This window comes from Capsicum annuum, chromosome 7 (genome assembly GCF_002878395.1).
Source record: "Capsicum annuum cultivar UCD-10X-F1 chromosome 7, UCD10Xv1.1, whole genome shotgun sequence".
Classification (NCBI taxonomy): domain Eukaryota; kingdom Viridiplantae; phylum Streptophyta; class Magnoliopsida; order Solanales; family Solanaceae; genus Capsicum; species Capsicum annuum.
The window spans coordinates 112,819,726-112,825,566 of record NC_061117.1 but is presented as its reverse complement, the minus strand read 5'-3'; the positions used below and the strand labels follow the sequence as shown (position 1 = coordinate 112,825,566).

Below are 5,841 nucleotides of genomic sequence, written 5' to 3'. Positions count from 1 at the left end.
GGTTGTTAAGCTTTGTGATAAACTTCTTGACCTTGTCATTGTCATTTTTTCCTTTAATCTTTGGGGAAAAGGGGGAGGAATTTTCACTGCAGGCTATGGTATACTTTGAGGCTCGTCCCCCATTACCTTATCACCAACTATAACTTTAGGAGTTTCCTCCCTATCATCATTCTTTTCAACTCCCCTTGATTCTTCATCCCCTATTTCAAGAGACTTTGATTCATTATCTCTTAGAATTTTATGCTGCATTATATTTACATGCATTTGATTATCAAGATACTTTTTCTAAATCTCTTCATCATGTGCACCATGATGTCTATTACTTCGAGTGATGATTTTTATGTCATGAGCATTATTTTTTAGATTTTTCACTGTGTCACTCGGGAGTCCTCCCTTAGGCATAGCATTAAGTGTAATTGAGAATTGGCCTATTTAAGTCTCCAATTGCTTGATTAAGGTGAAGCACAATACAGCCATTTGGTTGATTTGAGCAAAGTCCCCTTTTATTTGTCGGACCACCTTGTTCGTACCTTCCACTTGCATCAAGATTCTAGAAAGAACATCCTTGGTTTTGAACTTTTTTGAGTCCAAAGAGATTGCTTCTTTTGCTTTTACCCAATCGTGAGAGGGCACAGACCTATCGTACTCCCTCTCTTTCTTTCGACAATTGTGGTATCTATCACACCAATCTCTTTCTCTATCATAATTGTTACAACCTTGTTTTTGTCTTGCATTTGGCAGGCTGGGCGGGAATCCCTAGGGTGATTAGCCAAGTACCTTATCTCTCCGTCAAGGGCCTTTGATTTATCTTCATTATACCCTTTAAAAACCACAACATTGAACACTTTTGTGCACTCATTAGATACATTATAAGAATGCCCAATTGTGTCATCATCTTACTCATGTTTTTGTTCTTCTCTTTGTCTTCTTTCTTTGCTCCTTGTTCACAATTAAGGCAGGGGGGGACCCACAGCTACTTTGGTGTCCCTTGTATGCCACCCCCTATTTTTCTTTATGATTTGCTCAAGCAAAGTCGAAGCGACTCCACATGACAATTTAACAAGAGATTCACCTGATGCAATATCAACCATATCTTACTCAATTGGTCTAATTCCCTATAGAATATTTGGAGAAGTATCTTCTCTAACACTTCATGGTTAGGGAATTGCATGAGCTAGTCATTAAACCTTTCCCATACTTTATACAAGGGCTCTCCAGTGAGTTGACAAAAATTTGTGGTCTCATTCCATAAATGCAACATCTTTTAAGGAGGGGAATATCGATCCAAGAAGACATCCATAAGCTTGACCCAATATGTGATAGACCCAGCAGGTAGATACCTCAACCACAATACCAATTTTCCCATTAAAGAGAGTGGGAAAAATCATAATTGAATAGAATCTTGTGTGATATGAGCATTTTCAAATAGGGCACACAAATCAACAAAAATTTTCAAATGTAGCTTTGGATCTTTGTGTGCTTGACCCATGAATAGGCCCTTCATTTATAACATATGGACCATTACGCTCACATATAGAATACTATATTTCCTTTATTTAGTGGAATAAGGATAACATTAGCATACCACACATTGTGAAGATGATCCTCATCCTTGAAGTGCCCATCAAATGAGCCTTCATTGCAACCATTAAGGCTCATGGCCTAATAAAACAAAAAAAACTAACAACATAAGTAAAGGCATTGGGTGAACCCAAAGTTACTAACAACACCATGTAAGGAAAAACTAAGTTCCACTCTCCGACAACAACACCATTTTTGATAACGTTCAACTTACACCATCATTTTGATGCAAGGTAGTCATTATTAATATAATAACCCAACTTAGTTTGGGGTTGAATCCACGGGGAGTGTAAATTAGATTTCGAAACTTATTTATGTTAAGAGTTGACTTGGATTCAACCCATAATCTAAACTTAAGACAAGACATGAAATTAAATGAAGGGCTTATGACTTAATGCTTTGTTTGAACAAATCAACATATAACACTAAAAAATAGCAAACAATTGTTAAATAAAACCAAATGAGAGAATTCTTGGCTACATACTATCCTAGGGGTAATTAGTGTATTGGTATTTAAGGGTTTGTTCAAATTTTAGTATAGGAGACTTTGTAGATTGGGTTTAAGGTCTTAGTGTTAGTCTTTCGACAAAACACTTAATTTCACTCATGGATTCTTTCGATACCTCATAAATATAAAAAAATTCACTAACCCAATACCTCAACCTAAAATTCATATTATAGGATCCTACATATGATCATAGAAAATGCATACGACATCTTTATTTCTAAGACAATGCTGACGAAGAAGCAAAAATCAATTTTTGGTTCACAATTACTCATCACACACATCCCTCTTTCAAGAAAGATGAAGGATACAAGGAAATTGGAGTTTTAACTTACAATTCTCAATGCAAACATAGAGTAATAGTAAAACCAACACCATTAACTGTTAATTTAAACTAGCAATAAACCCCTGTATACATTAATACCCTATTTAAGCATAACCCTAAGATGGAAATTTAGCTACTCATGAGATTGGAGAAAATAGATATACCCAAGTTAACATTCAATGCTTCCATTCAAAATCAAAGCAAGAGTAATCCACACTTTCATAAAAAATTCAACTAAAAATCTCTTGAGAATAAACTACACTTGTTCTCTGCCCAATGTAAAATAGTTTTCTCTCTACAAAATTGAAAATTTATTGAAAGATGCCCTAATTTTGCAAAGGTTTAGCTCTGTGAATTTACTATTCTACCCTTGGGATATTCCTACTCTATAGTAATTGCCTTTGGTTGATTGCATTCTCGACTCACGTGATCATGATGATCTCATTACGATTACAGAGAAAGGACTTAGCTTTTGATCATGATTGTGACCCTTAAGTCATGATCATGGTACTTAAGGGTTTATCCCTGGTCCTTATTTTTAGCTCATGCTAATATTTAAGTCTTTTGCTTTCCTTTTTATCTTCTCTTCTACATTGTTCCATTCAATTACCTTCAAACATATAGACTATGAGAATTAATGTATTTTATTAATGAAATAGCCTTATATATATATATATATATATATTTATTTATTTCATTACAGTGCACACAAATTTTGATATAGATGAGTGGTAAATTTGCCACTCATCAAAATAGACCCCAAAGTAAGTGTAGTGCCAATGAGGCTTAGTCACTATATTTACATATATATCATAACATTCCCTAAACCTAACATAAAAGTCAAATAAAGTCCTATAGTGATCCTAAGTTGACTATCTAAAAATTAAGGTAAAGAAAATAAGGGTAAACTTATGGTATTTGATGCGCATCGGTGAATCTTCTCTTGTGAGTGTGTGTTTCTCTTGACTATACCTTCATTGAAATGCTTGATTTTATATGAGTGAGTGGGACTTCTTTGTTTTGAGGGCGCATGGGTTGTATTTCTAGTTGCTTATCTATTTGGGTAGTAAAATTTGTATATATACACAATTGTCTATTGCTAATGTAATGTCATATCTTCACTCCCTTGTGTCATATTGTTGGGATTTATGTATATACACAATTGTTCTTAATATATTAAACTTAGAGAGGGTAATGTGTTTTTGGAGTTTTTGCAGGAAACTAGGTTTTGAATGCTAAATGGAAGAAAAAACTAGGTTTTGGATGCTAAATAGGAGAAAATTATAAAAATTTGAAGTTTTGGGCTACTTACCAAGGAACTTATGAAGTAGGTTCCACTTACTTAGGTAGGTGCTTAATTAGATGTCCGAACTTAAAGTCCAGCGGCTTAAAAATAGGACAAAGAAGACTCTGTCACTTAATAAGGGCACCTACGGTTTGTATATGCCACCTATGATCTGTAGGTGGCCTTAGTCAGTGCTAGAAGGTCAAGTCCAGGGATCTTCAGGAGCTGTGCAGGAGGTCTGTCACTTACTAAGGAACATACACAGTCTGTAGGTGACCTTAGTAAGTGGTTACCAACATTAATTTTTCTGGATCATTTCAAAATTATTTCCTAGGGTTTCCATGTAACCTACATACACTCCTATGATGTTTTTGTCATTATTATGTAATCAACTTTTCCTAAAATATTTAGGATTTGATTTTTAGGGTTTCTTGTAATCTATAAATACCCTTTAGAGTTTGTTTAGTTAATGATATGCCATATATTTAGAGATAGGCCCTTTGGGGCTTCCATATAATTATATTGTTCTTTGTTTGATTTTTATTCAATTTGAGACTTTGGGTTCTCTTCTATCATTATTGTGAGATTAATTCTTTGAGTTTGTCTATAAATTCCAAGAATGATCTCATAACTATGAGAGGCTAGTTCCCTTAGCTACGGTTATGGGAACCATGGTGGATTAAATAAGTAGAGGAAGTTCCAAGTTGTTCTAGATAAAAATTCTTGCATGCATTGGGTTTTCTTTGTTCTTATTGATTTCTTAGTAGTGGCCAATTTTAAGATCCTTACTTTACTAACTACTTGGTTCACAAGAGAGGTAAAGTGTAGGAAAAGAAGACCTTAATAGTATTTTAAAGGTTAATTTTTGATCTAGTCTTATCAACATCATCTATATAAGATGATTATCTTTCATCTAATAACTTGAGACTTAAAAGGTGATAGTTAACTGGTATCTAGGATAAGGGTTAGTAAACCGACACCCTAAGTGTCAAAAGATAAAGGGTGAAATCTATAAATGAGTCCACTAGATAATTGAGGGTGTAAAACTTATCAGATTCTACATGCAAGGCATTGGAATACTTCAACAGTACATGATAAATCTATGGAGTTAGAAACCATGGGGAACACAAGCCTAGTGTTCATGTTAGATTGCTTACAACCAAAAGCATCCAATTTTTTTCCTTCTTTCTAGTTACTAGAAATCCCCCTTTTTTACTTTTTCACATTTCTTGGTGAGTTCAACAAGCTCAAGAAAGATATCTAACGTGTTTCTTGTGGGATCGACCCCTACTGTTATGGGTTACTGTATTTTTATAGCGACCACTTTATCCTTCAAAGGAGGGGTAGTTTTGGCATTATTAAGTACCACTATAACGACTCCTAACTGCTGATGAATAACAAGATTCAAGAATGCTTATCATCTGCACCTCAGGGATGCACATCCAAATAAAACCACCTGCAAAAATTCGAAAAAAATATGGTTCATCCTAGAAAAATTTCCTCATCTCATGCATAAATCTCATGTGCTTCTGGAAGGATAGGTCTTCTAGAACAAGATCACTTGCCAAATATTTGCAAAATTTGAAAACCAGGGGATTAATTCTTGAGAGGTCGGGAAGACCCACTCATCTGGAAAATTATAATCTATGTCAAGCTTATCCCTTAACTTCTGCATTGTCTTTTTTTCAAGGGGAGACAATTAATCAACAACCTTGTTCTCTATGCCCTTCTGGTCTTTCACCTCAAAGTCAAATTCTAGAAATTAGAGAACCCAACATATCAACCCTGGTTTTGAATCTTTATTTGACATTAGGTACCTAAAAGAAGCATGATTTGTGTGAACTATGACTTTGGTCCATATCAAATAGGATCAAAATTTCTTAAAGGCAAAAACCACTACAAGTAAATCATGCTCAATGACTGGGGACTTTTTTGTGCAGGGTTTAATGCCTTGATGGCATAATAAAGTTGATAAAGGATATTATCTCCTCTTTGGCCTAGGAAATAATCCAAGGCTACTCTACTAGTGTCGCAATTAACCTCAAACAACAAGGACCAATTCAGGGACATAATAATAAGAGCCGAGATCAGTCGCTCCTTAAGGCATGCAAAAGCTTTGAGATATGCATCATCAAATGCAAATTT

General features: G+C 34.8%; 1 non-coding gene across 1 annotated transcript; it reads left to right on the top strand.

The window, feature by feature from the left end:
• The first annotated feature begins 1,148 nt into the window (after positions 1-1,148).
• Positions 1,149-1,256, top strand: LOC124886215. The gene has a single exon (XR_007043301.1). It is a non-coding gene; the product is annotated as a small nucleolar RNA R71 (small nucleolar RNA).
• The last annotated feature ends 4,585 nt before the right edge of the window (positions 1,257-5,841 follow it).